This window comes from Petaurus breviceps, unplaced genomic scaffold, assembly GCF_028583685.1.
Source record: "Petaurus breviceps papuanus isolate PSGF00001 unplaced genomic scaffold, PetGlider_PUasm1.0 90730, whole genome shotgun sequence".
Taxonomy (NCBI): domain Eukaryota; kingdom Metazoa; phylum Chordata; class Mammalia; order Diprotodontia; family Petauridae; genus Petaurus; species Petaurus breviceps.
Window position 1 is genome coordinate 2,995,773 of NW_027187324.1, and position 25,248 is coordinate 3,021,020.

At 35.0% G+C, this 25,248-nt stretch overlaps 1 pseudogene; it reads right to left on the reverse strand.

Moving 5' to 3' along the window:
- LOC138145183 (kynurenine--oxoglutarate transaminase 1 pseudogene) overlaps positions 1-24,763 on the reverse strand; it is a 78,360-nt pseudogene extending 53,597 nt beyond the window's left edge.
- Positions 24,764-25,248: the final 485 nt, after the last annotated feature.

The following is a 25,248-nucleotide window of genomic DNA, read 5'->3' on the forward strand; positions in this document are numbered from 1 at the left end:
GTGATATTGCTGTGTCAAAGAGTATGCACATTTTTATAGCCCTTTGGACATAATTCAAAATTGCTCTCCAGAATTGTTGGATCAGCTCACCACACTTCCAACAACAAATTAGTGCTCCAATGTTCTCATATTCCCTCCAACATTTATCATTTTTCTGTTTTACCATCCTAACCAATCTGATAGGTATGAGGTGGTACCTCAGAGTTGTTTTGATTGGCATCTCTCTAATCAATAGTGATTTAGGACATTTTTTTTCATATAACTATAGATAGCTTTAAGTTCTTCAGAAAATTATCAGTTCATATCATTTGACCATTTATCAATTGAGGAATGATTTATATTCTTGTAAATTTGACTCAGTTCTCTATATTTTTAGAAATGAAGCTTTGGGGTGTCCAGGTAGCACAGTGAGGAAGAGCACCGGCTCCAGTGTCGGGATGACCTGGAGATTGAATCCCAGGCTCAGACACTTAGCATCCACCCAGAAACACCTGGCCGTGTAACCTTGAGCAAGTTACTTAACCCCAATTGCTTAGGGGAGGCCAGGTGGCTCAGCAAGTAAGAGCAGCAGCTCCAGTGTCAGGATGACCTGGAGATTGAATCCTGGGCTCAGATACTCAGCACCTCACCCAGAAATAACTGGCCCCGTAACCTTGAGCAAGTTACTTAACCCCGATTGCTTAAATTAAAAAAAAAATAAAGAAGAAATGAAGTCTTTATCAGACACACTGACTGTGAAAATTCTTTCCCAGTTTTCTGCTTCCCTCCTAATCTTGGTTGCATTAACTTCATTTGTATAAAAAACTTTTCAATTTAATTTAATTTCAATTTTCATTTCACAATGCCCTCTATCTCTTGTTTCATCATATATTCCTCCATTCTCCATAAATCTTAGAGATAAGCAAATCCTTGATCTCCTAATTTTTTATGTATTATATATATATAATATACTATATATGATATGATATATAATACATATATTATAATATAATGTTTAGTAAAGTAAAGCCTTTATACCTAGATCATGTACCCATTTGAACTTTATTCTGATATATGGTTTAACATATTGGTCCATGCCCAGTTTCTGCCATAACTATTTTCCAGTTTTGCCAACAGCTTTTGTTAAACACTGAGTTCTTATCCTAGAAGCAGGGATCTTTGGGTTTATCAAACAGTAGATTTCTATAATCATTGACTACTGTGTCTTGAGTACCGAACCTATTCCATTGATCTATGCTTCTAGTTCTTAGGCAATACCAAGTGGTTTTGATGATTGCTACTTTACAATACAATTTAAGATTGACATGGAGAGGCTACCTTTCCTAACATTTCTTTACCTTGATTCCCTTGATATTCTCAACATTTTATTCTCCCAGATGAATTGTGATATTATTTTTCTAGCTCTAAATTAATTTTTGGTAGTTTAATTGATATGGCACTAAACAAGTAAATCAATTTGGCACTAAATAAGTAAATAAATTTAAGAAGAATTGTCATTTTTATGATATTTACCTCAGTCTACCCTCAAGTAACTGATGTTTTTCCAATTATTTAGATCTGACTTTATTTGGGTAAAAAGTGTTTTGCAATTATATGCATGTAGCACCTGCATTTGTTTTGGAAGATAGACTCCCAAATATTTTGTAACACCTATAGCAACTTTAAATGGAATTTCTCTATCTCTTGCTATTGGGTTTTGTTAGTAATATATAAAAATGCAGATGATTTGTGTGGGCATATTTTATATACTGCAACTTTGCTAAAGTTGTTTATTATTTCAAGGAGTTTTTTATTTGATTCTCTAGGATTCTTTAAGTATATCATCATATCGTCTGCAAAGAGTGATAACTTAGTTTCCTCTTTGCCTATTCTCACTACTTCAAATTATTTTTTGGGGAGGCTTTTTGGAGGACAATTGGGGTTAAGTTACTTTCCAAGGTCCCACAGCTTGTTTTTGTGTTCAGTGTCTTAGGCCAAATTTGAAATCAGGTCCTCCTGATGCCAGGGCCAGTGTTTCCTTCACTGTGCCACCTGGCCTCCCCAAAATTATTTTTCTTCTATTATTGTATAAGCTAACATTTCTACTGCCATGTTGAGTAAGAGTGGTGATGTAGACATCCTTATTTCAGCCTCAATCTTATTGGAAATGCATCTAGCTTATCCCCATTACATAAAATGCTTACTGATGGTTTTAGGTAGATACTAATTATCACTTTAAGGAAGGCTCCATTTATTCCTATGCTCTCCAGGGTTTTTAATGGAAATGGGTGTTTTATTTTATCAAAAACTTTTTCTGTGTCTATTGAGATAATCATATTGTTTCTGTTAGTTTGGTTGTTAATATGATCGATTATGCTGATAGTTTTTCTAATGTTGAACCAGCCCTGTATTCCTGGTATAAATTTTACCTGATCAAAGTGTATTATTCTCATGATTAGTTGCTGTAATCTTCAAGTTAATACTTTATTTAAAAGTTTTGCATCTATATTCATTAGGGGAATTGGTCTATAATTTTCTTTTTCTCTTTTGTCTCTCTCTGGTTTAGGTAGCAATACCATATTAGTATCATAAGAATAATTTAGTAGGACTCCTTCTTTGTCAATTTTCCTGAATAGTCTATATAACATTGGAATTAATTATTCTTTAAATGGTTGATAGAATATGCTTGTAAATACATCTGACCCTGAAGATTTTTTTCCTATGGAGTTCATTGATCACTTGCTCAATTTATTTTTTCTGAGATGGGGATATTTAAAAAAATGTGCTTCCTCTTCAGATAATCTGGACAATTTATGTCTTTGTAAATATTCATTCATTCCCTTAAGATTGTCAAATTTATGGGCATGTTATTAGGCAAAATAATTACTAATTATTGTTTTAATTTCCCCTTCATTGGAGGTGAATTTACCTTTTTCATTTTTAATACCAATAATTTGGTTTTCTTTCTTTTTTTCATCAAATTGATCATAGGTTTATCAATCTTATTGTCTTTTTTTTTTTCAATAAAACCAACTCAGTTTTATTTATTAGTTCAATAGCTTTCTTAATTTCAAATCTATTAATCTCTCTTTTGGTTTTCCTTTTCTAATTTGGTATTTAATTGGGGATTTTCAATCTGTTCTTTTTCTAACTTTTTTCAGTTGTATGCCTGATTCTTTGTTCTCCTCTTTCTCTATTTTATTCCTGTAAGCATTCAGAGATATGACACTTTCCCTGAAAAACACTTTCACTGCATCCCATAAGTTTTGCTATGTTGTCTCATTATTGTCATTCTCTTGAATAAAATTATTGATTGTTTCTATGGTTTATTTTTTGACTCACTCATTATTTAGAATTAGATTATTTAGTTTCCAATTAATTTTTAGTCTATGACTCCATGGTCATTTATTCCATATAATTTTTATTGCATCATGATCTGAAAAGGATGCATTTAATATTTCTGCCTTTCTACACTGAATTGTGAGGTTTTTATGCCCCAGTATATGGTCAATTGTTTTAGTATTCCCATGTACCACTGAGAAAAAGGTAGGGAAATAGACACATGAATGCAATATCAATAAATCTGAAAATTGGTCCAGCCATTATGGAAAGCAATTTGAATTCAAAAGTCAATAAATAGTGCATATACAGAGCAATGTCCAATTGCAATTGATGGAACTGATGAGATGCAGTGATGTGCAAATGTGACCAAGTGCATAGAGCACAGCACTTAGAACCATAAAAACTTGAATTTGAACTCCACTTTAGACACACTGAATTTTTTTGACATTGGACAAATCACAGAGTTGCTCCCTGAGGCAAGAGTCCCCTGCCTCATCTATAAGATAGGAACAATAATATAACTGGCCTCATTGGGTTGCTGTGGGGATCAAATGAGTTAAAAATATGTAAAACACTTTGCAAACCTTACAACTCAATGTAAATGCTACCTTTTAGTATATTGTTGTTATTATTGCTATTAATATTATTGTTAGAAATAAAGATATTGTTTCAAAGAAACCTTGGAAGACTAATATGAAGTGACATTTAGAAAAGAAAGCAGAAGCAGGAGTACAACATAACTTATAACAATAATGTTGTAAAGGCAAAATACACTGAGAGACTTAAGAGTTTTGATTTGTGCAATAATGAGCCATGATAACAGACAAGCTGTATCATACAATAAATTTCCTGACATGGAAGTCATGGAATCAAGATGCACAATGAGATATATGTTTTTTTATATGACCAGCACATAAAATATTTTTTCTGTAACATAGGAGTGTCAAAAGTATTTCATTTTATTTTGTTTTTATTTTCCCAATGGAGGTGAGGGAGATGTAGGAAGGAAAGAAAATAAATGCTGGCTAATTGGGGGGAGGGAGGTTTAAGGTAAAAATAATGTAAAAGTTACATGAAATGAATTTTTCAACAAAATGGTTATGTGGATGTAAAATAATGTAATAGCTTCATAAGAAATGGGAAATGTATGAAAAATCAAAGAAATATGGGAACACATATGAAGTCATGCAGAGTAAAGAAGAGTAAGAACAATAATGCATATACTCACTATAAATATGTCAAAACAAATACATATTAACAGCAACTTTGTTCTGACTTATGAACAAGGAAAAAAAAGTTGTAATTTGTAAGTAGAAGAGAACAGAAATCTTTTTGCTATTATCCTATTAATGTTTAATATACACATTTTATAAAACCACTTAGTAATTGAGTTTTACATAATACTCCCTCCTATTATTTTATTTGTGTATGAGTGACAGCTGTCATCAACATAAGTGACAACAGTTTTTCTTATAAGATAACATGAGATATTATTTGAGAAATGCTTTGAAAAGTAGAGTGCTTTATAAATGTAACTCGATGAGTCTCATAAGTTATTTTGATGTCATCTGCAAGTGAACATCCTACTTGATTAAGAACACAAATGAATGAATTAGAAACATAAGGTGGAAGATAGTCAGAATTAATCATTCATCGCCTTCCTATTCCCTTACTCATGATATAGCATTTGGCAAGGTCAGAGCTCCTGAGATAAGTAGTTGAGATACTCAGGGGATGAATTTAGAGATCTTGAAATTGAAAATTTCTAAATAAATATTTCATGGAGGTAATAGAAGCTTATAGAAGAAAATGCATTTCTTTCCATTTCTGGTCACTTCTCCTTCATCTTATTATATTCATTCATTCATTCATTCATTTCTTTATTATTTCTTTATTTGTCTATTTATTTGTGCATTCGTTCATTCATTTTTTTTGTTTATTTACCTAAATACAGAAGCTAAAACAAGGGTAAAGATCTAGTGTTCTAGTCCAATTCAACAAACAGAGAGTTTGCAGAGATCTGTAATGAATACAATTTCATATAATTCAATTAAATAAGCATTTTTCTTAAGCACCCATCATGTTCCAGCACTGTGCTAAGTGCTATCCAGCACCAAAACAATATCTAGAATGTAGTAGACAGTTTGTTGATTGAATAAATAACATCAATTTATTTCTGATGTTTTTGCCAGTGCTTTCAGAATAAAGCATGCCCTTTTTAAAAGTTATTTTAATTAGAGAAAGGGTATAAGTATGTGAAAAGGACAGGATGAACTCCTGGAGAACCTATTTTTTAGAACAAATCCATTTACTAATAGAAAATGATAGTCACTTCATTGATATTACACACTATCATATGTAGTCATGATGCATTCATTTAGTCATTTATATTCAATGTCTAAGTACAGTGAATGAAAATTAAGTATACTATGATGTCCCTCTTTTTCTGTAGCAAATGATTTTGTTTAGGTTAGTCATGTAAATACCTTAACCTCACATTATTTGTATATAGATATATTTTATAAGCTATCAAATACAGATACATTTGAAATAAACCAGGATTTTCCTAAAAATTTTACATGAATAAATGTTTTTGTGTTGAAAACACCATACTTTCTTCTAATTGTCATAAATTCCTTGAATAAGCTTTAATAAAAATTAATTTTATTTGTTTCTGTATGACAACTCTATATCAATGGACTTCTAAATTTCCCCCCAAATTTAAGAACATTAACATTTCCTTTGGTTTGCAAATTTGCTCATTATTCCCTTTTCCCTAGAAACAAAATTACTCTTTTTCTTCCTCACTTCTTTTTAATTCCTCCTTTTGCCTCCACACTCATTCTCCTATAGGCTCAATTATTCCAAAGAGACTACAGGGTTTATTTTCCCTTCATTGTTAGCCTTTGACTTCATAAAAGGATATCATAAAGTTGCCTCTATCTTCCCAACCCATTTTATGTACTATCACATTTTTTAATTGTCTTACAAAAAAAAAACATTCAGTCATTTCTAGGAGGGATGTTGTGAGGTTTAGTCCATGATGCTTCAGTCCTTTTTCTCTACCATCACTTTTATTTGGCTTCTGTTTTCATCCTGATCTTCTCTAGTACATATAGAAAGAAGTCTCTTAATAGTCTTTCTATTGCTGTTTTGTTGTCGTCTTCTTGGGTGGTTGTGTTTGTGTATATTTCTTGTATTCTTTTTGTCTGAGGTGTTCAAAAAAAAAGAAGCTCTTCAGGTCTGGTTTTCTAAAAATGTTTCAGATACCTATTTATTATTGAACGTCCATGTTTTGTTTGTTTGTTTGTTTTCATTTATGGTTAGGTTTAGATTTTCAGGGTATGTCACCTTGCTCTTGAACTCCTTTGCTTCTTAGGAACTCAGCATTACATTCTTTCCAGCATTTTCTAAAGGATGAAAAACAGTCTAGTGTTGTCAAAATTTCTTTCCATTGAATATAAAAGTTTTTCACCTGGTCTCCTTGTTCTTTGAACAATTTGTTGTTTGTGCTTAGCATTGCTAGATTTAACTACCACGTGTCTTAGAATTTGAAGTATGATTTTGTGTTTGTGTGTGTACCTTCCCCCTTCCCCCTAGTAGATCCATGGATTCTTTTGATTAGTACTTTGTGTTCTGTATTCAGAAGTTCTGGATAGTTTTCTTGTATTATTTTTTGCATTAAGGTGCTCCGATATTTTGACTTGTATTTTTCTCAGAGACCAATCATTTTTACATTGTCTCTGCACATCTTGTTTTTGAGATCAATATGTTATGTTTATATAGAGATCATGTTTACTTTTAACATTTTTGCCTTTTTTATGTACTTTTCTTCCTCCAGATTATCGTTTACTTTGTATATTTGCATTCCTAATCACATATTCTTTCTTTATTTGGTAAGATGTACCTCTTCTTATTTTTCATTTAAACCATTCTGGGATGTCCTGTAGTGGTGCAATCCTCAAGCCCTCTGATTTAGAGATATTCATTTGTGATATTTATTCACAAATGACTGGATTCTATTGTGTTACCATATTCCCTTCTCTTATTGTTATTTTCCCTGTAGGTTGATCTGCTTATACTTATATGGTTGTTGATTGGGTTTTTGTTCTCTTGAGTTTACTAACAATTTCAGCCCCCCCCCCCCCCATACTCCCTTATTGCTTACTTTCTGACTCCTTCACAATTGAGTGTGATTTCATTGGGGGTTGGACCTCAAAGCTATCTCTGCAAACTCCCAGCTTAAATAATTCATATTTCATTGGCTTTAGTTTCTGTCCCAAGAAATATCTAGCATAATAGAATTGATACAAGCTAGGTACCTTGGGCTTAGTAGAGTGCTCCAGAGCTATGTAAATATCCTTTCCTAGTTCCCTCTTTTCCTGAATTCTTTGGGTAATTTCCCATGAAACAAAGAGCTATGCCAAGCTGCTGTCCCAGTCATAGCACGTTTACATTATTTGTTGTTGTTATTGTTTTTCACAATAATGGGGTGTGGATAGGTAGAGTGGTCAAAGAATTTATTCCTGTTGTAACACCTTGGAACAGCTTATGCAGGCCTCTCAGAATGTAGTGGTCAATGGTAAGAGGGGTGCAGAGAAAATGATTGATAGGTTAGAGAATTTTCTTTCTCTATTGTTTAGTCATCCAATCATTATTTTGTTATGGTTCTTACTGCCCTAGTCTGTGCTGAAAATTGAAATCACTTTTTCCCCCACTTAATTCCTACTTTAGAGAGTTTTGAAAGATCTTGAAGGGGGAAAAAAGTTTAGTCTTCCCTGTTGCTCTAAAAACTATACTTTTATGATTTTCCATTATTCCTATTAAATTTTATCTCATTATTCTCTAGTCTGTTGATATCCTTTTGGATCTTGATTTCATAATGTTATCTACACTTCTTAGCTCAGTGTTATTTGCAAATGTGATAAGCATGCCATCTATGCATCCTTCTGGACCAAGGATTAAAGTGGTGAATTGAACAGAGCCCCAAATGAATAGAAAGCTGCTCCAAATTTCTCCATTTCATTTCCCTCCTTAATACTCCAATCATTTAAATAAATGAAATAAATGCTCTGATCATTCCTATCTTTAATTTGGCAATTTCCACTGCCCATTTCTGGTGCATTTATTCTACATTTGACCATCCTTGACTAAGTGATACTTTTTTCTGCACATCTGGGGCACATCTTGCAACATGAAACATTATGAAAAAATTATGAGGAAATCTGAAATTAGGCTTAAGTTAAAATTAATTTAAAAATTGGCATGAATATGATAAAATGGAAACCTAAGAATTTCTTTGAATTGGACAATAAATTAAAGATATGTACTAGTACAGCCTGCCTATGCTTATACTCACTGGATAGCCTCATGGAAGTAAAATTGCAATGCATAGTTCTTCTTTAATTTAGCTTTTGAGTATCAAATGTAATTCTTTTTTTTTTTTTTTTAAAGCAATCGGGGTTAAGTAACTTGCTCAAGGTTACACGGCCAGTTATTATTTCTGGGTGTGGTGCTGAGTGTCTGAGCCCAGATTTGATCCAGGTCATCCCGACACTGGATCCAGTGCTCTTACTCACTGAGCCACCTGGCTGCTCCTAAGCAATTGGGGTTAAGTAACTTGCTCAAGGTTACACGGCCAGGTGTTTCTGAGTGGGTGCTAAGTGTCTGAGCCCGGGATTCGATCTCCAGGTCTTCTCAACACTGGAGCCGGTGCTCTTACTCGCTGTGCTACCTGGCCGCCCCATCAAATGTAATTCTTAACAATGTCAAGTAGGAAAATTTGTTGGTATAGGAAAAAGGCTTTTAATATGCTCATATGTTTGTTTAAACCATAAATGTACTCCCCAAATCTTTCTTATACAGTTTCATGTAAAATATGCATTTCATATCTATATATAACCTTTAAATTTTCATATCTGTATTCCATAGGTATTTAAGTCACACTGGAGGCAAATAAAATGTGTTTAGATAATATCTACTTATTGTTTTCATCAAATATACACTCAAAAGGATAGTGCTACTTTTGTGACTCTCAAATGTCTTTGAAAAAGGATAAAACATGGACTTTGTTTTGAAAAATCTCAAAATACAAATCCTTTATTCTGATATTATTATGTTTTTTTCTTAAATTAACAATCATTTTAGACCCATTTTCATGGGAGAAAGACAATTTAGGATTTACCCCAAAAAGTAAATAAAAATATGGTTAGTGTATCTGAATATATTTTATTTGTGTTGATATATTCATTATAGACATATTTCATCTTACTTCATCTTACAGAATACATGTACTCCTAAAAATCAGACAATATTTTTATATGGTTAGGTTTTATTTTCTAATTGATTTTCTCTATAAGTTCAGTGATGCTTTACATAGTATTTTTTCTTTTTCTCTACATTTTAATTAAAGTGTGTACTACGTTATGCCAAACACTATGATGTCCTGGTACTCTTCAAGAATGAATAACAAACAACAACAAGCCCTAGATATACAAAAAGGGCCAAACACCAGTTTCTGACTCCCAGGAGCTCATAATCTAATGGGATAGTTTACAAACAAATACGTACAAATAAAGTATATGCAGGATAAATAGGAAATAATCAGAACAGTGAAGGCATTAGGAACAAGGGTTGAAGGAGTCTTCCTATGGAAGATGATATTTTAGTTAGTACTTAAAGGAAACCCAGTGATCCAGTATTCAGAAACAAAGAGAGAGAGAGTATTCTGTGCATAGGGCACACCCAGGGGAAAAGCTGGTAGTTGATAAAAACAGCAAGAAGCCCAGTGTCACTGGATCAAATACATCAAGATATAAACATAATGGAAAGTTTGAGAAGTAGGGAGGTAGATTGTGAAGGCTTTGACATTGTCAAACAGATTTTTTATTTCATTCTGGCAGTCATAGGGAGTTAGTGGAGTTTATTGAGTTGGGGAGTAATGTCATTGAACCTACATTTTAGGAAAATCACTTTGGCAGCTGAATGGAGGATAGATTGAAGTGAGGAAAGATTTTCAGCAGACATACTCATCCACAAACTACTGAAAAATCCATGTTATATGTGATAAGGACCTGCATTAGTGTACTGGCAATAACAGAGAAGAGAAGGGGATATATTTGCATGCTGTTTCAAAGATGAAATCAATAGGTCTTGGAAAATGATTGGTTGTGGATTGTGAGAGATAGCAAGGAGTTGGTAATTATACTTAGGTTATGATCCTGGACTGAATGAAAGGAAATGCTATTGACAATAATGGAAAAGTCTGGAGGGGGGCAGGGTTTAGGGGGAAAAGTTTTTGAGTTTTATGAATTTAGTTTTCAACATGTTGAGTTTAAGATGGCTACTTGACAATTACTTTGATATGCTGGAAGGTAGTTGGAGATATGAGACTGAAAGGCAATAGAGAAGTTATGGTAGAATGGGTAGATTTGAGAATAATGAACATAGAGATGGTAATAAATTTTATGGAAGATAATATCACTAAGTGAAAATTAGAACAAGAAGAGAAGAGAGCCTAGGATAGAGCCCTGTAGTATACCTGTGGTGTGAGGGTATAACCTGGATAAGGTTTGAAAGGAATCTGAGCAAAAGAGACTTGGAAGTGGCCTGATGGGTAGGAGATAACAGTGTCTCAGAATCTAGAGAAAAGAGGGATCAACAATAGTGAAGGCTGAAGAGAGATCAAGTCATCTGCTCTCATGCCTTTGTCAAACGATTGGTTGATTTTTGTTGTTCATCCTTAGTTTTCATCACAGGGTCATGTATTGTCCATGAATTATATTTAAGAGAGGTAGAGTTGCACAAAGTCATCAGCCTCACTCTTTCTTCCAGAGTCATCAAAGTCTCATGGAAAGGGAAAAGACAAGATGACTGGTAATGGCTCAGGATGTAATGGATGACTTTGGTATCTTCAATATCTGAAAAAGCTCTAAGTACTCCACAGCGCCTGTTTCAGTTGCCTTCATGGTCATTGGAACAACTTTTTCTAATCCTCATGTGCTTGGGGTAGACATTCCCCTAATTCGCCAACAGTTTTGAAATCTATTGGTTACCTCAACATGGTTTAGCTGGTTTGCCGAGACAGTTTTATGAAGATATGAAGGCTGTGCATGCAACAGCAGTGGAGTCACAGGTGAGAGCTGAGTACCAAATGGGCACCAAAGGTGGATGAGAAATCTGGGAATGACTTGACTACCCTCACACCAGAGGTGCTAGGCTTCCCTGAATACCTCACATATACCCAAATAATTGATAAGCTATAAGTAAATGCATAGTCACAATAGGCCCAAAGAATCTCCTGAGTTAATATTTTTGTAATTTGGTTAATCACAAATTAAATACTTGTAAAATAATTTTAAAACAAATGTAAATAAACCCTCTGCTAAACTTTTTTTTAATGTGTTATCTTTTAAACCTGTCTCCTCTGAAGCCTCATTATGATGTGGAAATATCTTTGAAATCTTAAGAGTGTGCTAAATTGAGTGAAATTTCTGCCAGCTCCTACCAGTCTAGAAAGGCTTCAGAAAAGTCTGCAGAGGTGAATCATGTGTCTCCACCAAAAAATTTCCCCCTCCTGCTAACAGACCACCAAGGTTTGGTCACAGGAATTCATTAAGATTTTTGTTGAGGAATCTGGGGAATTTTATTTTTTTAATATAATTATTTGTTTATTTGCTTTTAGCTTGTAACATTGTTACACAAGCTTTTGAGTTCTGAATCTTCTCCTCCTTCCTCTTCCCCTGCACCATGGTGGCATGAAATCCAATATAGGTTCTAAAAATACTTTCACATTAAAGTCAAGTTGTAAAGAAGGATTGTAACCAATGGAATGAGCAGTAAGAAAGAAGAAACAAAATAAAGCAAAAGAGAGAGGGCAAATAGTTTGCTTCAAACTGCATTCAGACTCTGTAATTCTTTCTCCGGATGTGGATAGCCCTTTCCATCATGAGTCCTTTGGAACTGTATTATAGCCTTGCACTGCTGAGAGGAGGCCAGTCTATCAAAGTTAGTCGTCACAGATATGATGTGCCTGTAATTGTGCACAATGTTCTCCTGGTTCTGCTTCCCTCACTCAGCACCAATTTATATAAGTCTCTCCAGGTTTTTATGAAGTCCATCAGCTCCTCATTTCTTACAGCACAATAGTGTTCCATTACATTCATATACCACAACTTGCTTAGCCATTCCCCAATTGATGGGCATCCCCTTGATTTTCAACTCTTTGCCACCACAAAAAGAACTGCTATAAATATTTTTTACATGTACAAGTCCTTTTCCCACTTGTATGATCTCTTTAGGATACAGTCCAAAAAGTAGTATTGCTGGGTTGAAAGGTATGTGCATTTTTATAGTGGGAATTGTATGTTTGAGCAGTGGTAAAAGTAATTGTGTTCAAGTATTGACCTCCCCTCCCACTCTAATTCATTACATATTCTCTCAGGCTTGCAAATTAGGTGTCATCCTTGACTCCACATCACCTCTTACCCTTGAGATTCAATCTGTTGCCTAGGTCTGGCAATTTCACTATTATAACATTGTAATGGGAATGTAAATTTTAAAGATCTTCACTGCCCCTAGGCTAAAGTGCACCTGGAGCCTGGGGTGGGAGGCTTGTTTTTCAGTAGATACTTCTTGATTGGCCAGTGAGTCAATAAGGTTGTTACATTCTTTGAGCCAGGAGAAAGCTATATAAGCCCTGATGTGTAGCTTTGTTTTGGGACTCACTTTGAGAAGTGTTCTGTGATTTGATCTGGTTTCTGGGAAGCCATTGTCCAGCTTTGAAAAACCCAGATGTTGATCTGGTATGGATGTAATAGTTGGACAGTGTGGAAATCTGTCTACTTGATCTGTTTCTCTGACTTGATAATTCTGTGTATTCTGAAGTTCGGGGTGCTGAGCTTTTTCCCCTAAACTAGGTAAATGATACATGTTTGACTGATTAAAGTAAGCTTGTTAACCCATTTTGAGTTGCTTTCCTTTATCAAAGCAGATCCAATAACCTGTGTTGGCAGCAAACCCTGAAGACGCTTGGGGTGCTTGCTGCCACAAATATCTCTCAAATAGGCCTTCCTCTCTTCTTTCTCTACCACGCTGGTGCAAACCATCATCTCATATCTGAACTATCAAAATATCCTGCTGGTTTTTCAGCCTGTCATAATTTTTGCCTCACTCCAGTTGATCCTCCATTCATCATCCAAAGTGATTTTCCTAAAGCACCAGCAAACCATGTCACCTCTATATTCAATAAATTCAGTGGCTTACTATTACTTCTAGTATTAAATTTTTTGAAATCCTGTTTGGCATTCCAAGACATTCACAACCTACCACTCCCCCCTAAACACTTCCCCCCCAAAATATGTTTCCAGTCTTGTTATATCATATTACATTTTGCTATTTTGTGTCATTTTATTATACTATCACATATTATCTCACTCACCATATATACTTTGATTCAGTGATACTGGCTTTCTTGGTGCTCTGTGCATAAGACAGATCATCTTTCTAACTCCAGGCATTTTCTCTGTTTGCTCCCTGTCTTCTCCCTCTTCGCTTCCCTGGATGCTTTCAGGTGCCCTATAAAAACTCACCTTCTACAGGAAGCCTTTCCCAAACACTCTTAATACTACTACCTTCCCTTTTTTAATTTTTCTTTTTTCAATTTATCCTGTTTGTAGCTTATTTGGACATAGCTATTTGCTTGTCTCCCTCATTGGAATGTGAGTTTCTGAAAGATAGAGAATATCTTTTGCCTTTCATATTTCTACTTCTTATCACAGTACATGACACATAGTAGGTAGTGGATGAATACTTATTGATTGACTAAATTTGTAAATAGCTGACCCACATTACGTCACTAAAATTTATTCTAATTTAATTTGTTGTATTCTTATTTTTATTCAATATAAATCCATTCAAAAAACATTTATAGAATACATGACAGTATCATAGTGTAAATATGAGAATATGTAATCACACTAAATATGATTCAAGGTGGAGTGGTAGTGGCAGTGTGGCATATAGGGGTAGAATTGGCTTTAAACTAAAAACCAATTAATCTATCGTAACAGATTAATTAAGTACCTATGTAATGGGAATGTAAATTTATGTTGTTGCCATCTTTTTAAGAAAGTATTGTGTAAGATCTTCCCTGCCCCTAGGCATTTTGGTAGCCTTAACCTGAGCCTTTGTGATTGGGCAGTGGGTCAAGAGGATTGTTATATTCTCTGAGCCAGGAGAAATCTATATAAACCCTGATGTGAGACTTTGTTTTGAGGCTCACTTTGAGAAATGTGTGATTTGACCAAACGAGACTCTGGGCAGCCGTTGAGAGCTCCCCGTTGAAAAACCCCGATGTTAATGCTTCCCTCTCTGGTAACTGACTAGGTATAGATGTAATGGTTGGACATTTGGAGGCCTGTCTGCCTAAAATGTTTCTGTTTGCTTATAACCTCTGTATACTCTGAAGTTCAGGGTGCTGACTTTTTCCCCTGAACTAGGTAAATGATATGTTTGATTGATTAAAGCAAGATTGTTAACCCATTTTGAGTTGCTTTCCTTTAGAGAAGCAGATCTAAGAACCTGTGTTGGCAGCCACCCTGGGTATGCTGGGGTGCTTGTTACTACAACCTACTATGAGTCAAAACATTATAAGCCATAGGCTCTGGGAATACAAATATAAAGAGTGAAATATATCTTATTCACAAGAAACTTATGGTTTAATGGGGGAAACAAAAGTTTACATAAAATATATAGTATTAATATAAAGTGAATAAATACAGATAAATAAAAAAGTTAATTACGATTTTATTTTAGGATAACATCATTGGCAGATAGAGAAATACAGCTTTCATTCAGAAGATGGTGCTTCAGCTGTATATTAAAAGAAGAGAAAGTTTCTGTAAGGCAGAGGTAAAGGAGGAGGATATTAAAGAGATATGGATGGTCCATATGGAGAGCCACAGAGAAGAAGGCAGGAGATCACAGGAAAGGTCAGTTTGCCAGGAAAGTCCTTCCTCTGATACTTATTGGATGTATGATCCAAGGCAAATAATTCTAACTTTCAATAATATATGTAAATGTCTAAGATTATCAGGTGCAGAGAATGTTTTAATCTGCATTTGTAGAAGGTATTCCAAGTAGCAGTTTCTTATACTAATGTAATGGTATGTCAGTCCCAGTCTCTACAGTGAGAATGTGAGAAGAACAAAGGAGAAATTTAAATGGAGTCCAAGAAAACTAAGAAAGAAAGGACCACTCTCAGCTGGGGGTTCAGGGAAAGCCTTATGGAGGAAATGGAAACCTAACCCCACTCACACAAAGTCAAAAGCACTTTGTTGCTGCTGTTGCATCTAATGACACTTACATCTGACCTTTAGGTCTGTTTGCTTCTTCCACAACACTCTCTTTTGTTTGGTCAATTCTAATGGGTGCTTAAAATTGCATTATTTGAATATTTAACACCTGCAAGGATCCTTTCATCACACCTACCAAAATGCTGATTACTATTGCATAAAATGCTTTGGAACACAACCATGCATATCATGCATAGCTTTAGAGTCCAAAGCAAGGACCAGAGAGTACTATATTCACATACACAGCAACTTACCCTTTCCATATTCTCATAATTGTAGGGGCAACTGCAACCTTCTAGGGATCTGTAGCTAGACAAAATACCCTCTCACTAAAATGTCTTTTGTTGCACAAAACCACCTCCCTTACATATCCTCCTAGGCCCAGTCTCCCATTTGTCTTCACTAATATTCTCCTCTTAAACAAAAAATACTTTTTGTTCTAACACAAAAGCTAGGGATCTGGTCTTGTATCATTATGCCAAACAATCACTAATATCAAGTAATGTGCTACATATATATACATACATACATACATACATCTATATATATGTACACACATATACACACATATACATACATACATACATATATATATATATATTATACCTTACAGAGTAAGTACCAACATTTGGAAACTTCAATTCACATTCACCTTTCCATCCCAGCTATCCCCAGAATATAATAGGTTGTGCAGTATATGGACTAAAGAGAAAGGTGGGGATGAGGAATGTATGCTTCTAGGCAAGAGAAGCAGAAAACCTGTGTTAATGTAAATGGGAAGAAGAACATAAGGAATTGGGGACAATAGAGTAGGACAGTTTCATTCAGGGATAGATTCTGTGAAGGGGAATACTATACCATAAGAGTAGAAGGGTAAATTATAGCCAGATTATGGAAGGACTTGAATGACAGACTAAGAAGTTTGGATTGTATCCTATAAGAAACTGGGCACTTAAGGATCCCAATTTCATTTTGGGTAGTCTTTACAAATTACATGATTTATATAATTTCCTTGCTTACTAAAAACCCCATGCTTAGAGGTCTTTTGAGGCCCAGCTTACCAGATCTTGAGAAACATTCACAAGACTCAGCCACTTGTCAACTTCTGTATATAAATACTATTACCAAAACAGGATGTTTTCCTAAGTAACTGTTTCTATTTTATATAATAGGACACAGAAATAACTTCTAGAACAAACATTTATACAAGCAATAATTTATGCACTAGCTGTATTTTATAGCCCACCAACTCCTTATCTCTAAATTTGGTATTCCCCTCATATTTATCACAGTGCTCTGCATACAGAGGGAGTTTAAGAAATTTTTTTGCATTACCTTTCATTTTGTTTTTCCAAATGAAATTGGTCTAAATTTAGTGCTAGTATATTCCCAGGTTCCATTTATAATGGATAACTTCTGTAGTAATAATAATAGCAAACATTTGTATAGGACTTTAAAACTTGCAAAGTACTTTCTATGTGGCATCTCATTTGATGTCTATGACATAACACATCATGACAGTCCTGTGAGGTAGATGCTGTAATTATCCCTATTTTATGGATAAAGAAATGTAAACTCAATTATTTGTTTAGTCACACAGTTAATAAACATCTGGATCAGAATTTGAACCATAGCTTCCAGATGCCAACCCTAGCATTTTGTCCACTACAGTATACCACCTCCTCTGCTGGCAATGATATTGCAGCAACAGCAAACACTGATTTTCACCCAAAGTTCTAGGTCAATACTTGAATCTAAAGCAGGGAAGATTAGTTGTTCTAATTAAGGGAATTCCAGATATAATCAGGTGATTTATGACTTTTGGGATCTGAGATGAGATTGGTCAAATGGAAACACACTGACTGATTTATTGAGATTCCATTTGACATCCATAATTTGGGGATCAGCACTGTTAGTTAGTCATCTATGACACTAACCCCTTCAGAAACCAAAGTTCAGAAATAGCTTTGAGACCCCCTTTTTAATTTAGTAATAAGTCCTAGTATAGCTCCTTAATGAAGCCCTGCAAGATATTAGAATTAGGTGAGGTGGAATAATTGAGATCTCTGGAGTGAAGTTAATTATGTCCTAACTATAACGGTGCACCTATTATCCAACTCTGGGAACCAAAGGCTCTTGAGATCATTCTTTTGTGCATGGCCCACGAAAATTATAAACCTATAGGAAAGCACAACAGTGACCATTCAGGCCTCCTCAATTCTTTTGTTTGGAGGACAGAACATGAATTACTAGCTACAAATTGCTAGCTAAAAAAATTATTGAGATAAGAATAGATTATTGGATAGCCAAGTGCTCGTCTTGAGTTTAATTTTTCCTAGCATTCTTTTTCAAGGTAATAACCCTCCCCTTTTCTTCCTTCCTTCCTTCCTTCCTTCCTTCCTTCCTTCCTTCCTTCCTTCCTTCCTTCCTTCCTTCCTTCCATCCTCCCCTCCCTCCTTCCTTCCTTCCTTCCTTCCTTCCTTCCTTCCTTCCTTCCTTCCTTCCCCTCAGTTTCTTGTGTAAGAATAGCAATGGAAAGGTCATCTTGAAACAGCCAAAGTCATAAAGACAAAGGTCCAGGTTATATCATAGACAAAATCTTATGTATATCTAGCTGTACAAATAAGAAAAAATAACATGCCTACATCAGGGCTTTTCCACTTAGCTGCTGAGGACACATAAGTCACACACCATCTCCCAACATTCCAGAGATTTAGGGGCTGGCTCAGTTTAGGGACATTTTCCCATTTATAATCATGTGTCTTTATCACTGTATACCTGTGGGAGACCTTAGAATGAAATACATTGATGTTCCCGGGGGACAGCTACATTGAATGAGGCTGTCTCATCAAATCTAGTGGGAATGAAGCAGTACTACTTATTTGCATTTGATTCTGTATGTATTTATTAAATGTCTGTAGCTCACAGTATGTCTCCTTCTTGCATATGACAGAAAGCTGGGTGGGATAGCTGACATTCTAGATGACTGATACAGAAGGATCTATATGTGCTAGAACTTTGGGCTGAATATAGTATGATAAAATCAAAGAGGAATAAATTCAAAATCGGCACTTGGGCACAAAAATCAAATATACAAATATAAGGTGATAAAAACAGACAACAGTTGTGGAGTGAAAAGATCTAAAGACTTTTATGAATTTAAGTTTAAGAGACATAGATGGTACAATGAAGAGAGTGCTAGATGCATATGTAGGAGCAAGAAATATGTTTCAAATCCTGTCTCAGACACTTAATGTTTCCTTGAGAAAACTACTCTCCCTCAGTTTCCTTATCTATAAAATGGGGATAATAAGAGTACCTTCTGCCCAACATGATTTCTAGAATCAAGTGGGACAATATTTGTAAAGCACTTTTATGAACCTTAAAACTCCACACAGGGGCAGCTAGATGGAATAGTGAATAGGGCACTAGAACTCCCGTCAGGAGGACTTGAGTTCAAATTAGACCTCAGATAATTAACACTTATTAGCCGTGTGACCTTGGGCAAGTCACTTAAACCTAATTTCCCTGCCTCCCCCCTCCAAAAACAACAACAACAAAAAACAACAAAACCTCGGCATAAATGCTAGCTATTGCAATCTTTGTTAACATGAGTCTAGAGTGTTATGTGGCAGCCAAAATGCTATTGTGATCTTGAGTTACATTAGGTAGGGCATGTCTCCCAGGTGATTGTTTCACAAACTCTACTCCAGTGGAGTCAAACTAAAATTTAAAAAGGGAAACTAATCTGTATGTAAGGATATCTGTGACTGCATATTGACTTAGTTTTAAAATGTAATATCTATATTTTATTATATTTTTATTTTGTTAAATATTTTCCAGTGTAACTAATTTATTTTGTTAAATATTTCCCAACTTAAATTCAAATTGGGGGTCTCAGGAGTATTGTGGGCTCTAATGGGGGGAGCCCGTATTTCCCCATATTTGACACCTGCTCTCCACCCATCTGTAGCAGCAAGCACCCCAGCATTCCCATAGTGGCTGCTAGCACAGGTTCTTGGATCTGCTTTGTTAAAGGAAAGCAACTCAAAATGGGTTAACAAGCTTACTTTAATCAGTCAGATATATATCATTTACCTTGTTCAGGGGAAAAGGTCAGCACTCCGAACTTCAAAGTATACAGGCAGAATTATCAAGACAGAAACAGATCAAGTAGACAGATTTCCAAACTGTCCAACCATTACATCCATACCAAATCAACATCTGGGTTTCCACATCTGGGTTTTTCAAAGCTGGGGGGGCTCTGGACAATGGCTTTTCAGAATACAGATCAAATCACAGAACACTTCTCAAAGTGAGCCCCCAAAACAAAGCTACACATCAGGGCTTATATAGCCTTCTCCTGGCTCAGAGAATGTAACAACCTTATTGACTCACTGGCCAATCAAAAAGTATCTACTGAAAAACAAGCCTCCCACCCCAGGCTCCAGGTGCACTTTAGCCTAGGGGCAGGGAAGATCTTTAAATTTGCATTTCCATTACACCATCAGACTAAGCTCACCTGAGCAACATTTGGCTTTGAACTAGAAAATGTCTAGAGAGCAACCGTAATAGCAAAAGTATTTGATTTCATGTCACATGAAAATTAAGAGCTAGGTGGCACAGTGAATAGAGTGCCAGGCCTGTAGTCAGCAAGACATATTTATAAGTTAAAATCTAGTCTCTGACTCTTACTGTATGACCCTGGGCAAGTCACATAACCTTTGTGTCCCAGTTTCCTCATCTGTAAAATGAGCTATAGTAGGAAATGGCAAACCCCTCCAGTATCTCTGCCAAGAAAACCACAGAGTCACAAAGAGTAGGACAAAAATGAAAATGACTGAATGACAACCAACATGTGAGAACTGATTGAACAAAGTGAGTTCCTTCTGAGGATATTTAGCATATACAAGAAAATAACCCAGAGTGGTATTCTAACCACCTTCAAGTACTAAGGGCTCTCATATAGAAGAAGTAAAAGACATAATCTGTTTAGCACTGGAGGAGTGGAAGTTACAGAGAAGGAAATGTAAGATTGATATCAAGAAATTAACAAAAAAAATTAAACCTCTAATCATTCTGATTTTTCCACATGTGTGTAGAATTACTCCTGGAGGAACTGGGTTCTCCCTCCTAGATATTCAAACAACCTGGATGACAACTTACCAAATGTGTTTTAGTTGATTCTTTTGGTGTATGAGTTGGATTAGATGGCCTAAATTCCTTACTGACTCTTCAATTATGTGATTCTTTGTGGAAGAGCTAAACAAATTGTTTAGAAATTGAAAAAGACAAATTTAGATTTAATATCAAGTGAGAAAAAATCAAGTAATGGAGGGGGAGAGCTCCTAAAAATAAGAGCTGTCCAAAAGTGGAATGAGCCATTTCAAGCAATGCTGAGCTCTCCAGATTTGGAAGTCATCAAGAAGAATGGTACTTTCTTGAAAAAAAAAAAAAACTATCAGACAGGAGGAGAATAACAAAGGCAATAATAGTTCTTTCAGTTGATTTACCCAGTCTGATTGTAAATTTTCAATTCATCTTGCTTCTTGGAGCTAGATTGTATCATTAATTGGAGGAGGGGACATTACATTAGAAGGTAAACAGACTTTTTATTTTACTCTTAGAGGCAGCTGGTGATTCTGTGGAAATCTGACCTCATACACTAATTGTATGACCTTGGGCAAATTATTTAATTTCTTTTTATTTCAGTTTCCTCAAGTGTAATAATGAGGATAATAATGGTATCTATTTCTTAGAATTGTTGTTAGGATCAAAGGAAATATTATTTGTAAAGCACTTAGCACAGTGTCTGTCACAAAATATTTATTATATAAATGCTATCATCATCATTATGTAAATACAAGTGGTATAAGTTTAAATGAATCATCCATTCATTTGTAGTTTTCAATCAATTAAACTCAATTTAATTAAATGGATAATTGATATCATATGTTCAAGGCACCCTACTAAGACCTGTGGATACTAAAGTATATTTCATATAAACACTTGAATAAAGAGAGGAACTTTGTTAGGACATGGAGACGTTGTTGGAGAGACCATTCAGGCCAAGGCAGATGATATGAACAAAAGTATGGTGATGGAAAAGTAGAAATTGGATAGATATCTATCAAGAGGAAAAAACAGACAGTGTAGGCAGTAAAGTATTGGGGGCTGGCCTTCATTTGATCATTGAACTGCTTTTTATAAATAGGAACAAGCATCTTCCACATTAGGACAAAGGTATTTTGATTGAAACAAGTAATCATGAGACAGTGGCCCAGTGCTGCTTATTTCCTCCCCTAAGTATTTTGATTGGATCACTGTTCAAATGAGGAGATGAGGGTAGCAAGCACGTGAGCTGCCATCACAGCTGACTGCCAGAACTCAGGGTTTTTAAAGGAGGTTTTAAAATGTAGGCCCCACCCAGACTGACTCAGCACAATAACTGAACTCCCATACTGTGGAGTCTGAAGAGATAATGATGATGATTTGTCAGAGAGATTGTAGAGGGGGTTTATGTTCAGGTACACTGGATGACCTTTGAGGTTTTTCTAACTCTGACATTGTAAGAATCCCCAAATGCTGTTTATACATTTTGTAAAGAATACTACTGTAGATAATACCAGAATGCAGATAACCTCATAGCCAACAGAGCTGATCCATACTTATTATTTTTTTTCCCTTTGTTCTTTCATTGTTTCCTAGTAGAAATATCACAGTGCCTGCTGGCTGGAAAATTAACCAAGTGAACCTCTTTCCATCTGCCTCTCAGTAGGCTAGAAAGAAGTAGTTCACAATTTATTTATCTCTGACTTTCATATACTTTCTCAGTATTGGTTGTGGTTTACTGACCTTTATAAAAATAACTTCTAGATAATCGTTATTAGCTGAAAGGATCATTTTATATTTTTGTTTTGTTCAGCTCTGGTAAAAAAAAATGAATTTTATCTGTGGCATCATTATGTAGTTAAAAATTTTATTTTCACTCATACAATGAGATAAACCCTTTAACATTTCTTCCATTATTTTCTAGATATTCTTTGTTATGCTATGAACAATTTTCAGAAATACAACAGAAAAAAAGAATTAGGGTGCTGGAAAGTCAGAGTTTCTTTCTATTACATCCCATATTGCAAGACTTGGAATTTATGTTTAGACCATCTTAATTATATTTCCATTAAGACCTGTAATACACAATTTGCATTTGTACCAGCAGATGCCACACAAATGCTAGCAGTTAATCAGCCTTGTGTCTTAGCTAATTCTGCCAGGTCCTCTCATGCCCTTTAGGACTCCTGAAACTTTGAGGAAAAAAATAAAATTGAAGCTCAAAGAACAAAAGAAAAAATGCATTTCCCAAATGTTATTTATAAAACAGTATAGGTGATGTTTAATACTGTAAACAGTATTTGAAAGAAAAAAAAATTCATCTCCAGAATTTCCTTTTGATTTCATTTGCATGCAGGTCTCTTAAGAGAGGGTTATGTTGATTTGATGTCATAAAGAGTTTTATATCCTGTGTGTTTTTATAACCATGTGTCTTTGTTTATCTCCCCACCCCCTCAGACTCCAGCTGACCATCTTTCATTCCTTGCTTTTATAAATTCTTGAAATAGAGTGGGGACTCTGATTTGTGTTTGATACAATCCAATTCCTAATTTTAATTCATTAGAAAAGCATCCTTACAAGGTTTCAACTGGGAAAATGTCTTGTTTTGGCAGAGAGTAGATAAATAATAAAGATATCTATCAAAGTTTTGATGTAAATAAAAGGTTTTTTTTTTTGTTTTGTTTTAATCACAATTTATATAGCATACCTAGGTGGTGGCACAATGGAGAGAGCACTAGTCTGAGTCAGTAGCATCTAAGTTTAATGGCCTCAGACACTTACTAGCTATGAGACCCTGGGCAAGTCACTTAATCTTTCTTTCTTCGATTTCTCATCTCTAAAATGAACTAGAGAAAGAAAGGGCAAACTATTCCAGTATCTTTGCCAAGAAAACCACAAATGGGATCATGGAGAGTTTGAAGCAACAGGATAACAACTGCTTCTATATAAAACAACAAAGGAAAAAAAATTCATTATCGCTGAAAATCTAGGCATGGACATCTATCTCACATCTGTGGAGAATTAATCATTTTAAGACTCTTTGACAAGTTTGAATCCTTTTAAGGTAAAGAAAGCTAGAGGACTTAATTGTATTCAATAATTGCATTCCTATTAAGTGACATAAATGACATTTAAATTTTTTTTTGATAAATTTAAAATAAATTCTAGCACAATCTTCTTTCTTTTTAGTTGCAAAGTAATCCAAGAATAATTTAATTTGTTCTCAATATTTTAAAATATTTATATATAACTTTCATGTCTATTTAGTTTGAAAACAACTTTGCAGCTACTTTTTATCCTTTATTAAATGACAAAAAATTTAGACAAAAATGAACAAATGCATTTTTTTCTCTGTCAGAGTTCTTTAGAAGAAGCTTAAATCATAAGGAGAAAAAAAAAGCAGTCAAAGTTAAATGTAGATATTAATTCAGTGGTTGAGTTAGGTGATTATATAAATTCCATGGTTTATAAATGTGAATATGATATAAGGAGGTGATTTTTTCCCTTCTACCCACATAATTGGGTATTATTTGCCAAGTATGTTTCATAGATTTTCAAGGTGTGTGCATTTTACTTCTTTTATTATTTTTTTAAATTTTACTTTTATGTTATTGATTCTCTATTCCGTATTGACATTGTCAGTATGTATCATCAATGCAGTATTCACAATGTATATGGTAACTATAAATGTGCTGATATGGTTATTAATCACCAAATATAACAGGCTCTCTACATGGGGAACAAAGCTAGAACATTTGTTCAAATACCAGAAAACTGAGTCCCAAAACCAGAAAGTCAAAGCCATAACAGCAGCCACAGAGTTGACACAAGTAGTCAATGCAATAAACACCCGAATTCTCAAGCCTTCAAAACAGAACAGGCTACCTCAGGCAAAGGTCCACCTCTCCTCACTCACAGCAACTGTTCAGCGTCCATGCAGCTTGCTCCCAGCATCTCCGGGACCCTGCAGTTCCCATCACCGGAAGTCCTCAGCAGGAGTCCTTAGCAGAAATTCTGGATGGCTCAAAAAAAAAAAAGGAGTTCACGCTGCCGTGCTTCCAGTGACCACACTGGCTCCAGCTTGGCTCCGGCTTCCTCCTGCCTCACCCTTTCCTGTATGTCAGCAAGTTCAAGGGGCATGGAAGATCTTAAATCCTATAACCATTACATAGTCACACCTCTATACACTTGATTTGAAGTGAACAAAATGCTAGTAGTAATAAAGTAACATTTCTTAATGATGTTGAAAAGACAATTGTGACATGAATCTATCACTCATTCCCCCACCTTTATTTATTTGTTTGTTTGTTTGTGCTACACAAACTCTAAACTTAAAATTATTTTTCATTGCCAGAGTAAGTTAATCTTGTGGTCCAGCTCTTAGCGTTAACAGGATGCAGAACATCCATTGAAATCATCAGTGACCTAATTTCCTTCAGTTTAGTTTCTGTATGTTGGGGAA